The following is a 17,693-nucleotide window of genomic DNA, read 5'->3' on the forward strand; positions in this document are numbered from 1 at the left end:
AAGTTTTTATTAAGTCTATATAAATAATGTTAAGAGTAGAAAAAACAGAATGTCAAGGAGGTTTTAAAACCTCTTGTTCCGAAGCAATGCGTGCATGTCAAAGCTTAACATGACAATCGATAATTATCGTAATTGGGGACCATATATTTAAATGTTTTACAGCCAAAGAAATAGGATAAACATAAGCAGTGTCCAATCTATGATTATGACATACAGCATACCACCAAGCCTGAAAAGAGAGATCAGATAATTTCTTCCAATGTTTGGTAATCTGCTGAAATGCCACTCCCAAAAGCAAATCCAAAACTTGCATATTTAAAGTACAGTTAGACCAATCATCAGAAAGAGAACCAAAAAAAATATTGGCAGAAGAGAAGGGCACCCTGATAAGAAAAATTAAGGTGATTTGTTTCCAAACGCATTTTCAGAAGTCATGTACAAAGGGGCAAGTAAAAAGTACATTTTTTAAATCTGCATCTGTGGAGGAACATGACCAGCACATAGTAGGTACATCATTATTTATCTTATGAAGAAAAATGGGGGAAAGAAGTAATCTATTAATAAATGTAGAAAAGCGTCTGCATGGTGTTAGCTGCTCTAGAGGTTTTCCTAATCTTAAACCAAATTTTGTTCCATATCTGAATGGACCAATTAACATCTAAATCGCGTTCCCATTCCACTTCCACTTTACTCTTGTCCCTAGGGGATGTCAATTTGTGTAAACAGGTGTAGATACGGGATGCTTTGGGACCTGAGCTTAAAAAAGCATGAGTGATGTTAGAGCTATTAGTGGACGAAACCGGAGTGAGAGCAGCCTGATTAATAGCTAGACTCAAAACATTGTGTAGCTATTGATATTTATTGGAAAATGAGACAGGGAAATTAAAAAGATTCCTAGCTTGATGAAAGGATAAAAGTTTATCATTTTGAATTAGCTGGTGAACCAAAAAAAGACCTTTCTGCCTCCATGATTTCCAATAAATAGGTCTACCTTTAACCATTATACGAATATTATGCCATATGGAGGATTGTAAAAGTGAGGTCATGTCAGCAGAGTTATCTAGTATGAATGTATCTAATAATTTATTTGTATGTTTAACAATAGGAGTAGATATGTATGCTTGAAAGGAGAAGGGAGTGAGATAAGAATGTTCAAGAATAACCCAAAAAGGAGACTCTGACGAGTAGCCTATTAGCCAATGAGAAGATTGATGTAAATTTAAGGCTTTTTGGTAGGTAGAAAAATCGGGAAAGTTGATTCCACCCTCTGATTTAGGTCGAATAAGTTGTGTTAATGACATACGGGCTCTTTTTTTATTCCAAAGCAAAGAAGATAATAAGGAATTAATGTTTTTAAAAAACCTTTGAGGTATGGCAACTGGAATATTAGAAATAGTAAAAAGAACAATCGGGGTTAACATCATCTTTATTGTATCTACCTTCCCCACCAAGATAAGTATAAAGGGTGCAATTTGTCAATTAGGGAGGATAATTTTAAGGAGCATTTATCTAGGTTAATGGAAATTGACGATTTATTGAAGCAGAGAAGTAGATACCTAAATATTTTGTATATTTGGTGTTCCATTTGAAATTAGTTATTTTAAAATCATCCTTAAAAGTAAATTTAGTTAAGGGAAGAATTTTGCATTTGTCATTATTGAGTTTATAACCAGAGACAGAAGAGTAAGCCTCTGTCTCATGAAGGAAAGTAGGTAGGGAAGCTTGTGGTTAGGAGAGAAATAACAAAATATCATCTGCATATGCTGCTAACTTAATATCCGTGCTTTCAGAGATAAAACCATAGAATTTTGGATTTTGGCGAAGTTTAGATAGGAAAGGTTCTAAAGCTAAATTGAACAAAAAAGGGGATAAGGGTCAACCTTGCCTGACGCCTCTTCTCAAATTAAAATATGAGGAGGTTAGGCCATTAGCAAATATTGCCGCTTTAGGATTTGAACATAAGAGAGATATTAAATTAACAATTTTTGGACCAAACCATTTGAGCATTGAAAAAATATATCGCCAATAGACTCTGTCAAATGCTTTTCCGTATCTAAGGCAATAGCCACTTAAGAATCGGAAGAGTGAGAGGACTTGGAGAGTATGTCAAAGAATAGTCGAGTATTGTCTGTCAGGAAACAACCTTTTACAAAACCTGACTGTTCCTTACCTAAGAGACCGTGGAGAAATGATTCTAATCTTAAAGCCAGGGATTTTGAGAATATTTTATAATCTATAATCACTAATGCAATTGGTCTATAATTTTTACATAAACGTGGAGCTTTGTCCTCTTTGGGTATAAGGCAAATTAGTGCCTCCAAAAGGAACCTGAAGAAGTACCCATTTTCAAAAAGGAATTGAGAAGTTTGTGTACTTTAGGAAGAAGTAGTTGGGGAAAATGTGAAAAACATTTGAGAGTAAAACCATCTGGGCAAGGAGCTTTATCTTTCTTAACAGTGAGTAGAGCAGTGTGCAATTCTTTCAATGAAACATCAAGCTCCAATAAATCAAAATTCAAGTGAATATCAAAAGTTTATTCAATAGAAGCGAGATAATACAAAATGGATTCCTCTATAGGGATTTGTAAAAAGTATAGAATTCTTGTAGAATCTCTGAATCTTTATATTTGGGTAATTGCTGATCATCAAGGATTGTTTCTATGTTAAATTTCTGTTTTTTAACTTTAAGGTAATTTGCCAATAGTTTACCTGATTTATTATGGCCACCATAAAATTTTGCACTAGATTTGAGCAAATACAAAGAAGCATTTTCAGTAGACTTCTTATTAAATTGAAGTTTAGTAGCTATGAGATCTGTCAAGCAATCCTTGGACTTAGTAGTATAAAAGTAATGTTCCAATCTCTTAATTTTTGCAAAAAGGTCTGTGGCAGCTTTTCGGGCATTAAGCCGTTTTTGGGAGACGTAATTAATGATAAAATCAAGAGCAGCAGCTTGAAAATCGTCCCATATGGTGTGAAAAGGGAGAGTATCTGATTAGTTAAAACTGAAATATTCCTCAAAAAAAGAGGTGAATGATGAGGTGAAAACAGGGTCAAGTAACAACAAGTTGTTAAATCGCCAACGTTTAGGGACAGAAGGTTTGTTAAGTTTATATAAGGAAATGGATACAGGGGCATGATCAGAAATCAAAATGGAGCCAATATCTGCAAATTGTAGGGATTGGGAGATATTATGAGAAATAAAAATAAAATAAATACGCGATTGCGTCTGATGGACTGGGGAGAAGTGGGTATATTCTCTCAGGGTGGGATTACATAATCTCCATGCGTCAATTAAATGCCTATGTTGGAAGGAATGTAGGAATAATTTATGAGCCTTAGAAGAAGTAAATGAGGTTGAGGAGTTGCGATCTATAAAGGGGTCTATAATTTGATTACAGTCTCCTACCAAAATTAGGTTATCACGAGAGCACTGCATCAATTTTTCTGCAAGGTGAGACCAAAAAATTGAATCACCCACAGTTGGTGAATAAACATTGAACAAAGAGAGTGGAACCTTCCCAATCAATAAATCTGTGAATAACCAGCGACCTACATCGTCAATTTCTTGAGAAATAAGCTTAACATGGAGAGATTTGTGGCATATTGTGATAACACCATTACGCTTACCATCACCTGGAGAGAAGAAAACTTCACCAACCCAGTTTCTGTTTAGCTTTAAGGATTCGGAATTCGTGAGGTGCGATTCTTGAATCAGTGCTATGTCAGCCTTCAATTTAGATAGGTGTGATAACACACGTTGCCTTTTGATTGGTGAATGTAAACCTTGAACATTCCAAGTTACAATATTCAATGACACATACAAACTATTGGGAGAACAAATTGAACTTGACCAGACATAATACAAATTTGATATACGAGAAACCACATCATCATGAAAGTGAGAAAAAATTTAACGATGTGTGAAGAGGGAAAAAAGAAGAAGAATATCAGAGATGAAAGGGTAGAGAAATAGTAAGAAAAAAAGGAAGCAACCGAAAGAAAAAGGAATAGAGCTAGATGGAAAACAAGAAAAAGTGAGAAAGGTAGATTAACACAAAAGGAAAAACCCATACCTATGAAGTTCCAAAAAGAAGGACGGAGGGTGAAACCACATGGAACAGCGGTGCGTCCAGGACTCGCGGAGAAGGGCACAAGGGTGACTGGATATGACAAGGTACGAGACAACAGGAAGACACACAACATGGATACCTATAGGATGAAATAAAGAAGATTAAGTTGTGAAAAGATGACATAACCTTCATGGTAAATTCAGAACAACAAGAAATGAGAGTAACTTAAGAAAGACATATTAAGCATAAAAAAGCAGATGCAGAAACGATACCACACACTATTGGATCAAATACATATGTCCAAAAACATATTTTCAACCAAGTTGAGAAGTTGAGGCGCCAGAAGTATCCATGGTTTCAATTCTACATGCATTGAGAAAACTTCTAAGCTTAACTGGATCATCATAGGAGGTTGTTTTGTTTCTGTACATGACCTTAGAGAGGCAAGGATGGAAAAGGCCATATCTAGCACCAAGGGCACGAAGATCCGGTCTCATGTTTAGAAACTCCCTGCTCCTGTCTACACTACATTTGGCATAGTCTTGTGAAAAGACAGCGTATGACCTAACCAAGAGATGCGTGTTGACTTTTTAGAAGCTGAAAGAACTTTGAGGAGATCTGTATATTCCAGGAAATACAGAATGACACCCCTTGGACGCTTAGAATCAGAAGTGTTGACAGGTAAACGTCCCAATCTGTGAGCACGTTGGATGTTCAAATTAGTGTCCTCTGGTAGGCCCAATACTTTAGGTAGGAAGCTCTTGAAGAAAAAGAGAGGTTCCACACCTTCCGTATTTTCTGGTAAACCATGTATGTGCAGATTGTTTCTACGATTTCTATTTTCCAAATCCTCGACATGTTTCTGTAAAGAGGATACTTGTGATTGAAGGATGTGAACTTTGCTTTCACTTACGTTGTGTGAAGAAACACTATGTCCCACTGCAATGAGTCGTTTGTCCATTTGGGACCATTTGTCAGTCAAAAATTGAAGCTTAGCGTTTGTTTCCTTCATAAAGGGTTTTAAGGCACGTATTTCTTCCAACAGTAGATCCAATGAAGCAAGAGGTAGATATTTTGCAGGAGAAGGAGGATCTTTCTTGAGGCGTTTGGGATTGACTTTGGCTGTATTTATCGGAGTGGTTACCGTCAATGCCATAGATGAAGACGAACCAACCCTTGACTGGGAGACAGAAGTGGATTCCATTTCAGCAAGTTTTGTGAAGATTGTAGACTTTTTGATGAGAGTGCGCATCGCAGATGAAGTAGGACAGTTAAGCCGTCTTAGTCTCCCCATAGACTGTGCAAGGACAACCTTTATACAAAGTTGAGGTCCTTCTATTGTCCAGATAACACCTTCAGGGGTGCTATTAAGAACAAGTTCCTTTGGGTGACAGAAGGAAAAAAGGTCAAAACGAGGAAGATGTGAGATATGCTGCTAAATGAGTGTGGAGACTATCTCTCCTCTACATAAAGATTATATGACTAAGCAATTCTCTTATTTCCTCGAAGATGCTGAAGCCGTGGACCAAAAGTAACTTAGTTTCTGCCCTGGCAGGGGTATCAAAAAGATACAGATGCAAAAATGTTCATTAATAGCAGAAGTCAAGAACGCTCATAATAAAAGGAGCAGGCGTCTCAACATATTATTGAAGGATGAACAGCAAGAATTAAAAAATAAAACAATAAGGAGATTGAGGTGCATATCTTCAGCGTTGAAGAAACAGCATTCGGAGAAGTCTTAACAGCAAAAGAGTTAATGGTTGGCTGTTTCTAAAGCATTCGCGACGATGAGAGGTAACAGGAATTCTCATTAATGATGAGCACTGCTTATTAACTGGCAGTCAGTGAGCGCTTTTACAAACTTTAGTATCAGCATACAGTTTGAGTTCATAATCTCCCCAGAGGATAGAATTGTATAAGAGATTAGGTGTGTCACCTCAGCATCACAGAAGCGAGCGTTGCATTAATAGCGGCCGCATTTCAAAATGGCGGCCGCATCTGAGGCAGATAGAAAAAAAGGTAGAAATACCTTCTGTTTTGTAGGTTGGTGCGGTTCTCACACAGTCAGGAGGTCGTTGGACAGGTTATTATGAGAAGCCTGCACATTTAAGATAAAACAGGTCGCAGGCCCCGTGAAAAATCGTCTCCATCGTGCACCGTCGCACCGGGGCTCACAGAACAGACGCCATCTTCGTTGGGCGTCAAGCCACGCACCAATTTGTAAGATTTATAATTTCAAACATCATAAGAAGGCTGTCACATGAGGCACATGTAGGGGTCCTTCCTGGCTAGGCAAGAGTGAATATTTGCAACAAAGTAAATGAGGCGATAGTTCCTTCTTTGGCTTGTCTCTGGACCAAAAATGGGTGAAAACCACCAAAGGCTGCTCTAGGCAAACTATAACAATATGGGTTGATTTGTGCTACCTGTGCCTCCATGGACGACGAAACGCAGTCCAGGGAGGTGTGCGTTGCCCAGACCAATTCTGATTGGTTGATCTGCCACAGAACCCTCCAGCTACTTCTGCAGGACTTCCAGAGTGGTCTGGATTTGTGTTGATCTCAACCCTTCCCTGTATTGAGATCCAGACCACTTTGCCAGTGTTCCTCAGCTCTCAACTGCAACACCCCAGTTTGTTTCAAGCACTTGGAGCACACTACTCTAAAATTGTACTTCTGCGGTTACACCATGACTCCAGGCCACAGAGGGATCCCTGTCCTGAGCTACATTCACCACTTCACTGCAATCAGCGACTTCCAGCCTGGAATTAGTTCATTTGATCCCACTGGACTTTCAAACCTGAAAACAATGATTTTTAAAACAAGTCCATGACTGATAACAGTGGAACACTATGCATTTCACTCATGACATGCATCACCCCTGTAATTTCATTACTCTATCACGCACATTGTTGTGTCACCACACTTCGGCCGTGAACCTTGACATGCCAGAACTGGGACTCACAAATAGCTTTTCCTTCAACTCAGATATGGATTCGATTTTTTATATATATATATGCATCAGAATCCTGGAATTGAGTCATAGTTTTACATTATGAACTGATAAAATGCCCTTAGCCGCAGGCTATCCTATTGTATAATATCTGCACCTTTTCTTATCTTTTATTCTATGCTGTCCGTAATTTGGATCTCACGTCCGTTGTCCGTGACGATGCCTTTTACAGATGCCTTTTGTCTGTAATTTTGGGCATTGGGGAACATCACTGTTCCCCTGCCAGAAGCCTCAGCTCCCTGATGGGGCCACCTCACACTCCTCTGAGCACAAGAGCAGCCCCACCCCACCCATTATCATTCTGTCTGCGGCTGATTGCCACATACAGAATGACAATGGGCTAGTTTAGGCTCTTACAGCATGTGGTGGGCCTCCTCCTGCCTCAGTCTAGGGCAGGACATTCAGTCAGGTGGGAGAAATGAATAACAACGCCCATGCTGCTAGGTGAGAATCCAGTTCATGAAAAGGTGGTGAAACAAGTTTAAAAAAAGGGTTATGGGTCTTTGACTGTCTCATCATTTCAAAACTGACACATCTGCAATGTTATATACATGGTTGTTGCTTTTTTTATTTTATGCAACTAGCAACCATTGAGAAAGCCAATAGTTCTGGCTTGTAGGTGTAACACTACTTGTTGTGTTATATAGCTGGATGCAATGACAGAAGCAGCAAATTACCAGTCGATCGGCACACCATGCTAAGCACAGATTTTTAGCCTAGGTGTTTTAAGCCATGCCCTTAATTACATCGAACACCCCCTTTGGAGAGACCCCCCAGTTTTTCCATCCCACTTAAAGCACTGGAAACAACACCATGTCACAGTGGCACTGTGCATCATGCATGACTCATGACTTCCACATTTTCGGATTGCCTATGTACAGGGGCACAGTGAGCCCTCTCCCGCCCCACCCCTTGCTTTAGGAACTATAGCAGGGGTGAAGTGCTTGTTGGGCATCTTCTGTCTGCAACTCAGCAGACAAAGGCTCAGCTCATAATTAATGTGAAAAGGTGTGTAAGTGAAGGGACGGGTGTATGGCTGAATGGATTAGTGAAAGGGTGAATGGCTGAATAAAAAGGGTGAATGGATGGATAATGAGAGAAAGGATGGACGGATGAGTGAGTGGAAGCATGGATGAGAGAAAAGGTAAATAGATGGCTGTATGGGTGGAAGGGTAGATGGACGGGTAAAAGGATGGATGGATGAGTGAAAGGATGGATAGATGAGTGAAAGGGTGGATGACAGGCGAGTGACTGGGTGGATGGATGAGTGAACTGATGGATGGAGTGATGAATTGATAAGTGAAAGGGTGAATGGTTGGATGAGTGAAAGGGTGGATGTAAGGCTGGAAGAGTGAGTGAAAGGGAGGGTGGATGGACAGAACGGTGGCTAGATGGGCAAAGGAGTGAAAGGGTGGTTGGATTAGAGAAAGGATGGATGGATGAATGAAGGAGTGAAAGGGTGGATGGATGAGAGAAAGGATTGGTGGATGAATGAAGGAGTGAAAGGGTGGATGTATGACAAAGGATGGACGGATGAGTGGAAGGATGGATGAATGATAGGGTCAATGGATGGATTCATGAATGGATGAGTAGATGGATGGGTGGATGGAAGGATGAATAGCTAAATGACAGAGGGATGGAGAAAGGGAGGTTGGATGGATGACTGAAAGGGTGAATGGGTTTAAGGATGAGTGACTGGGTGGATGAATGAGTAAATGAAAGGATGGCTGGATGAGTGAAAGGGTTGATGGCTGGATGGATGGGTGAGTGGAAGAGTGGATGGATGAGTGTACGGATGGATAAGGTGAAAGGATGAATGGAGGGATGGATGAGTGAAAGGGTGAATAGAGGGATGAGTAGCACTATAAAAGAAATTAAATACACATGAGAGAGGGTCTATGTGAAGAGGATGGTCACATTGGAGAGTGGCAGCAATGCCCGGCCGGGCATAGGGCGTATCCCTGGGAGGCAGGGAGGGGCGGGGCAGGTTTGTTACCACAAAAAGGTTTGCACAGTTGCTCAAAGCTGCGAGCATATTGAAAAACCATGAAGTGCACAATTGTCTCACACTAATATAAACTTCTTTTCACTTGTACTTAAGTGGTTGTCTATTAACCTACTTATATACTATTGCGCGACCTCTTCTGATGTGTCTGTAAAACTTACCTTTTGTCCTGAATTCTGACCTCCTGTCCTGAATTTTTGTCCTGAATTTTGATCCTTTGTCCTGAATTTTTACACTCACCGTCCTGAATTTGAACCCATGCCAGTTGGTCACCCTATCTGGCTCATCCTGGGGTCCACATGGACCCTCGACCCCAACACAATCAGTGCTTGACCCTTTCCTCTTAGTAATGGACTATGGCTGTGAAAACCAACATTGTGAAACACAAGCACAGAAACATTGACTATTGACATCAGTGACCTATATAGCATGCACCTCTGTTGGTGTTTCTAAGAGTTTTAACACAATTTTGGTTTTGGTTTTACAGGCTGCGAAAATCAGTGTTGTGGTGTTACTGACGACTTGTGAATTTGGGTACCTGGTTAGAGGAACCAGAGTCTCGACGTTGGCTCAACACCCTGTGATTCTGAGCACATCACTTAATCCCCCCCGTCTCTAAACAAACAAAAAAGAATGTGAACTTGTGTAAAGTAACTGGTGCTCATATGAAGTGTTCCAATACCTTTTTTCAAGTTTGCACTATAATAAACTGCAACAGAGGGAGATTACAGGAATGGTGCCACCTGGTCGGTTTTTCCCCAGCATTTTAATGTCTCGGGCTAGTACACAAATTAGGAAAATCACCAAAAGCTTGTATTTTTCTGTATTATCAGCGCACACTTTAAATAGAAAATATAAAAATAAATCACTTTAAAACGTGCTCTAAAGCTGCTGCAATGATCCCTGACTGATAAGCAAAGTAAAGAAAAACCAGAAAGATCATTTTACACAATGAATTTAGATAATAAAGCTTGGGCCTTTGCAGACTCTTCAGACATGTACTTGCAAAAAAAGTGGCAAGTCTTGGAAGCCAGTGTCAATGCGGGGGGGGGCCTTTTAAATTACCCCCTGGACCGCCAGCCTCTCAGGTTCGACCAGTGTAATAATCGTCAGTGATGGCCTGCAACAGGGTGATCAGGTTTTCCCTAAAGGAACTTGCAGACCAACCAAAGAAATGCTGTTTTTTGCCCAGCACTTGGCTCAGCAGGAAACGTAAAGAGGGTGTAACATGCCAGCTACTCCCTTGGTTCCTCCACCATCACCAGCACATTCACATCTGTTGGAATTATGTATTTGACAACCCTCTCAAAGACGCACCTGTATTGGAAGGGAGTGGAAGGTGGCGGTGGTGGGTACAATACCTTCGGGTCGAGTACGCGCTATGTAAATCTGCAATAAAAAAAAAGACTGGGAGACAGAAGCACTGCGCTCTGCAGCACTGTCCATTCATCCTTATCCAGAGAGGGCAGAGCCCTGCAGTATCACACACCAGCAAGGTAAGTGGACCCTGCTCCCTCACCTTTCTCCTAGTTGATCTCCATTTTAGATCATGTTGTGGCTGATGCTGCTTTTTTTGTGGGCTCGGCTCATACTTGGGCTCTTACGGCCAAACCAGACCTCTGGCTTGGCTCTTCCCATGAAATGTCTGACTGGCCCACCTCTACCTGGAAGTTAGACATAGCTCCTTCCAGCATCTGACATTTCTAGAGAAGTATCAGAAGAGGCTGAAATAAGCGCATTCTTGTATTGGCGTGCACTGTATGGGGGCACTGTGAATGTTGTGTGTGAGAGAGAGAGAGAGAGAGAATATTCGTCCTCTGGCTCCCGAGGGAAGCAATGTGTCAAGTGTCATTCATCTGAAGAAAATACCAGATTATCAAAAAATAGAGATGGATGAAGTTATGCAATTGTGTTTATTCATGATAATGTTTTTGTGACACAAAATAACGATGCAGGAAATGAACACCATGGGAAGCAGGTTGAGTGTTTCGGGCTCTGTGGACCCTGCTGTGCTATGGAGGCTGCAGGGTTTGAGCCCACATCACCTCAGTGAGGTTGTGGGAGGACGAACAGCCTCCATTCTGTCTGGGGAACACACTTTTTCGGTTTCATTTTTAACACAGGACCTCCTGTTCCAGTCACAACGATTTTGTAATTGAATTCAAATGAATGGCTGTGGTAGAACTTGCAGATACATGAGAAAAGTGGAAGGGGGTTTCCAGTATTACATTCTCTGCCTATTAATGATAACCGCTGAGCTGAAATAATAGTGAGACAGGAAGCACTCATGACCGGTGACTCACTGGTGACTTTCTGTCTTACCTCCTGTGCCTAGTTCTTGGCACTAGAGTAAAAGCACAGGCAAAGCCTTTTGCTGGCCTTCAAGTTTCTATTCATCATTCTGCCTTTCTATCAGTCTCTCAGCCCACCCAGGGCCAGACTGGCCATAGCTTGTAGGGGGATATGCACAGTGGCATAACAAAACGTGAGTGGGCCCCCCGGCAAGGAGCTCTCAGGCCAAGGGCCCGCCGCTTGTGCCTAATGCCGAATGGGGCCCCTTGGAGGTCAGAGCCACCACCTGCACTGCGGGGGTTGCGGATCTAATGCTACGCCGCTGGATATACACCAGTAGTCTGACTGGAGGGTGTGTTGAAGGCCAGCCGGCTGCTGTCACTCTCCAGCCCTAGGGGGTTGTTGCAGTAGGCCAGTGCCGCCCTGTGCAGTGGTTAGGCCTGCCTCTGCACTGTCAGTCAGTTCTTAAGTGAACTTCTGATAATGTTTGGATTACTTAAATGGTACATTCTTTGTACCATTACTAACATATGCAGGAATACCAAAGCATTATTCTTTAACTACAAATATCCATAAATGAGAAAAAGGTATGCTACACATATTTATTTAAAAAATAAATATGAAATAGCCTTATACCCAACGGTTTTCAGATACATTTGTTAAAATCGGAATCTTGGTGCCAAACTACAAGTCAGACCCTTGAGCTAAAGTCAACCTGTAATTTTTCACAAAGATAGATTGATTTGCCCGGGTTGCAGCCGAACAGGCTTCTGTCATAGAGAACCCCACCCATTCTGCCCAAGAGGAGGCGTTACCCTGAGTCAATCGTGTCTGAACTACACCAATAAGTTCAAGACCAGCATTTACATATGAGATCGAAATGGTGTCTTAACCCAGCGCCTCAAAGTAGAAAGGGAGGCTTTCCCACCCTTGTTGACTTGGCCAAAATTAACAATAGATCTCTTTTTCTATAATTAGCCGATCTAGACAAAGAAATCCTGATAACCCTAACCACATGGTGATTTTACTGCTCGTTTTCAGAAGGAAATGTCAGCAAAATAATCTCCTGAGACATGTGAAAAGAGGAACTCATGTTCGGAGCAAACTGAGGTCCCAGTCTTAGAAACATGTGATCCTCAACAGCTTTCAGATAAGGAGGACCACACATCAATATTGTTAGTTTACTCAATCCTTCCAGCAGTTATGATGGCCACTAGAAAAGCAGCCTTCAAAGTATGGGATTTAAGAGGAAAGATCTTTGATCAAAGAGTTTAATAACAATAACAAATTCCAACTACAAAACAGACCCTTAACCCTAAGCCTTAATACAGCAAACCCTTTGAAAAGTCTGTAATCCCAATTTTTGAAAAAGAACCTCCTAGGGGGTGAAATGCTTTAGTGGCAGTCCACTGAACCCTCAGGGTAGAGCTAGACTAACCCTTATCAAAACCATCCTACAAAAAGTGCAGTATGGATTCTGGGGCACATACAATTGGAGACAAATCTGTGCCAAAGCAACTTTTAAAAAATGGAGACCAATGATGGCTGACTGGTTTTCTAGTGTAATCTTTCCTTTAAGCCGGATTATAACTGGCTACAGTAGAAGAAAGTCTAAATTTACCAAGCCCCTCACCCTGAATCTCCAAACACCAGTCTCAACCTCTGAAGAACTAGCTTGGATAACGGGGGAAGAGCAACCTAAAGAATAAAGCTGAAGTGGTACAAACCACACCAGACCCACCAACATCTCCCCCAGAAGAGAAGACCAGTGTCTCCTTGGCCAGTGTGAATAGACGAGAATTACTCATATTCCTGATCTTCGCTAGAAGGCGAGATATTAGAGCAATTGGAGGAATACACATAACAGCTTTTTAGCCATTGGGATGATAATTCATCCAATACCAGGGCCATGAGGGTCTTGATACCTTGAATATATCTATGGCAGAAGAGCATTGAGGCCATCTGCAAAAAGGACTATTTCCGGTTTGCCAAACCTCTGACAAATCTCTTTGAAGGTCTAGGGGATAGGTCTCAAATTCTGGGAAAAGGAAAAACTTTGCTTAAGGAATCCGCAACATGGGGGGCGTGGCTTGGCAGCCGACGGGCATGGACGCGTGAGCGACGAGCTCCGCATCCAGCCCAGACAAAATCCTGTACAGAGTGTCGCCCCGGTGCTCCGTAGCTCCCGGAGGGCTTCCCCTGCCTGGTCTGGGCCCCTGGAACGGAACGGTGGAGTGGAGCGCGGCGCCGAGGGCTGGCGCTGCGCTGAAATCGCGGTGGAGGCGGGCGGCCGCCAGCCATTTTGGGCGGCCTGTGCGGGGACGCGCAGCCGCGGCCCACAGCGAATGGTGTGCCGACCGGAAGTGAGGCGAGACCAGCTGGAGATCCCGGAAGTGGCGGTCTCGTCGTGGTGGACAGCGGAGCGGGGCGCAGTCCGCCTTTAGCGAGAGGCTCGGTATTGGGAGCCCCTTTAGCGAGAGGCTCGGTATTGGGAGCCCCTCCGCAGCCTGAACCAGCGGCTGTGGCCGCACGGCAGAGGGGAGGCGACCCGGAGGACGGCGTTGGGCCTGAGGTGGGAGCGGCGGCCCCGGAGTCAGAGTGGAGGCGGAGCGCCCGGTGCAGCTGGCTGGCAGGCGGGGGCCGAGAGGTGGACGGCTGGCGCTGCGGGCGCCTCAGAGGTGGAGATTTGGCTGCCCCTGGGTAGCAGGCTTGAAGGGCCAGCTGTGGGACGGTGCCTGCTCTGGTGACGCAGCCCCCGAGTGGCCCGGAGGGCACCGGTGGGGGTCGGCCATTGCTCCCTGCCACGGCGGAGAGGACGGTCTTTGGTGGGCGGTGGGGGCCTTCCACACCGGGGCGCCCAGCGGAGAGCGGCAGGAGCACGCCAGCGTCCTCATTGTTCGGAGGCAGGGATGCGCAGGTCCCTGCGGCCGGCGAGGGGTGAGTCGGGCCCACGTGTGAGCCGCTGCTTCGGGGAGCAGGCCTGTAGGAGGGACCCCTGAAGTGCTTCCTGGCCTGGAGCATGGGCAAACCGCGACCCAAGCTGGGAGGGAACCCAGCGGACTCGATGGGAGAATCTGCCGGTGGCCGGGATGGCGGAACGAGTGCTGACTCCCCAGCGGGCCTCCAGCAACGGCAGCTGGACCAAATCCTGCAGGCCATAGCGGACACGAGAACTGCGTTGCAGACTGATATCGCACAGGTGTCTTCAGATCTGGGGCTGCTTCGGGCGGACCACAGGAAGCTGGTGGATAGGGTCAAGCAAACGGAGGACAGGCTGGACTTGGTAGCGCCAGCGCAGAAAGTATCGGAGGGTCAGACGGCGGATCTCCTACGGAGGGTGTTGATTCTGGAGAAGAGGGCCGAGGATGCCGAAGGGCGCAACCGCCGCAATAACATTCGCGTGGTGGGGCTGCCCGAAAAGATTGAAGGGGGAGATATGCTAACGTTTCTAGAGACCTGGCTACAAGAGGTGGTGGCGCCCGAGGGGCTCACGCGGTTTTACACCTTGGAGAGGGCACATAGGGTCCCAGCTCGTCCCCCGTATCCGGGCCGCCCACCCCGGCCGGTGGTGGCCCGCCTGCTGCACTACAGGGACCGCGATATCATCCTTCAGAGGGCTAGAACTCTGGGTCCCTACCAGGTGGAGAACGTTCCGGTTTCTATTTACCCGGACTACCCCATGGAAGTCCAACGCAGACGCTCCTCATTCCAGGCGATGAAGAAGGCGCTACGGGATGAGGGGCTGCAGTACTCTTTGTTGTTCCCGGCCCGCCTCCGAGTTGTGCTGGTCGGGACGACATCCTTCTTCAATGACCCCACAGCAGCCTGGAGTTGGCTGGAAGTGGTCCGGACTAGCGCGGCGGCGCATGCTGATGGAGAGGGACCGCCGGGAACTTTAGCGAAGACCCGTCGCAGCAGACGCAATAAGGTACGGACAGCGGGGGTCCGCTCGCCGGGAGCGTCCCAGACGGTGCTGGAACGGCGAGCTGCACTGCGGGCAGTCTCTGTGATTTCGGGGGCCGCGGCCTCCCAGCCCAGCGAGGATTCGGGCTCCCGGAAGGGCACTGAGGACTCCCACTCTGATGGCGCTGACGGGGAGGCGGAGTTGCTGCCTGATGTTACCCCTGGGACGGCGGACGAGTTGCTGGACGCTTGAAGGTTTGGGGAGTTCTCTGGCCATGGACCGAGGGACATGGGCAGGGCGGGAAGGGTGCGTGTGGCGAGGGAGGCCGGGCCGGGCTTTGCGGGGCTCGGAGAGGGACCGGTACCTGATGGGGCCTGGCGGATGGGGACTGTTGAGGGGACCTGGAGGAGAGAGCGGGGGGGGTCTGCAGGGAGCGGAGCGCTGGGGGAGGATTGGCGGAGTCTGGGCGTGGATGCTCTGAAGAGGACTGACGTCAAGCCCGTCTGGCGTAGAGCCATCACCTCAACCTCACGGACGTAGTGAGACTCTGGTGGCTACCAGAGTGTTTGGTTTCTGTTTGGGGTGGTATTTGGATGGGTAACTGTGGTTTAGCACCTGTTCTGGGGAAGGGAGGGAGACCGGGGAGTTGGGGAGTTATGGGGTTTCGGGGGATTGTCAGTGTGCCTCGGAGGGGTAGGAAAGGGTGGTTGGCTCGGCGATGGGATGGGGACCCCACCTGAATTGAGGTTTTTGACTTGGAATGTGAGGGGGCTCACCTCTATGGTGAAGAGATACAAAGTCCATGCCTACTTAGTGCGGAGAGGGGTCCAGGTAGCCTTCCTTCAGGAAACCCACTTAGATAGAGAGGAGGGGAAGGCATTGCAGAGGCGCTGGCGGGGTCAATTGTTCTATACTACCTTCTCGAAGTTTGCCCGGGGTGCCCTGATCTGGGTGAGGGCGGGAGTCCCTTTCCAGCCTTTGATGACGTTAGTGGACCCGGAGGGCAGGTTTGTAGCAGTGCAGGGGCGGCTGGACGGGAGGGACATGGCCTTGTGCAGTGTGTATGCCCCTAATGTAGACCAGGCCGCGTTCTTCTCCAGGCTGTCGGGTCAGTTGGCGGCGTATTTGACGGGGACGGTGGTGTTGGGAGGGGATTTTAATTCAGTGACTGATGTTGAGCTGGACAGGTCCCACCCGCCCCTTGCGCAGTCGGTGGTCCGTCGGGTGGCCAATAGTAGACGGGCCTGGCAGGATACTTGGGGTCTGGTGGACACTTGGCGTACTCATCGTCCGATAGACAGGGATTACTCCTTCTACTCGGCCCCTCATGAGTTGTATGTCCGATTGGATAGTATACTGTGTTCCCCGGATGTCCAGACTTTGATGCGGCATAGCGAATATCTAGCTAAAACCATCTCGGACCATAACCCCTGTGTGGGGATGCTGCAATGGTCCAGGCAGCGGCAAGCAATTCCTACTTGGCGCCTTAACTCCTTGCTGCTGGAGGACTCGGATTTCCGGGCTGAGGTTAGTGGCTGCATAGAACAATATTTTGGGCATAACTCGGGTACGGCGGCTAGCCGGGCGACGGAATGGGATGCGTTTAAGGCGGTTGTTCGGGGGGTTTGTATATCGTCCACGGCCGGAGTGCGGAAGACTTTATTGAAGGAGATTGAGGGGGCAGAGGCCCAACTGCGGACGGCTGAACGTGCGCATCAGGCGGGAGACGGTGAGTTGGCGGCAGTTGTCGAGGCGCGTGAGGGCGTGGCGGTGCGAATGGAGAAGCTCCACTGTTTTGACCATAAAAGCTATCTTACGTGAGCGCACGCGGAAAGAGATAAGGTGGGATCCCTTCTGGCGTGGTTGGCGAACCCGACGGCCCGAGGTGACCCGATACTTTCCCTGGTTGAAGCAGGGGGGGTCCCGGTTTATTCCCAGATGGAGATAAATCAGCGGTTTGCCAGTTATTATGCTGAGCTGTATGATAGCGCTATGGCGGGGGAGCCTGGAGGCCTTGCTGACTTCTTATTGGAGGCCCGACTGCCTCGACTGGACCCGGAGACGGGGAAAGACCTAGGGGGTGCTATATCGCTGGGCGAGATCCGCGCGGCGATTAGGCACATGGCCCGTCGGAAAACCCCGGGGGCGGACGGGTTGCCCGTCGAGTTCTATGCGGCTTACCCGGATTTGTTGGCACCGCAGCTGCAGGTCCTGTACAGCGAGGCCTGGCGGCTTGGGCGTTTGCCCGCCTCCGCTCGGGAGGCGATTGTGGTACCCTTACTGAAACCCGGAGGAGAGGCCGGTGCGCGCACGGCGTACCGTCCGCTCTCTATGCTGACGGTGGATTATAAAATTTTGAGCAAAATACTGGCGTCGCGCCTCTTGACCCATATGACAGCCTTAATTCA

This window comes from Triturus cristatus, chromosome 9 (genome assembly GCF_964204655.1).
Source record: "Triturus cristatus chromosome 9, aTriCri1.1, whole genome shotgun sequence".
NCBI classification, from domain to species: Eukaryota; Metazoa; Chordata; class Amphibia; order Caudata; family Salamandridae; genus Triturus; species Triturus cristatus.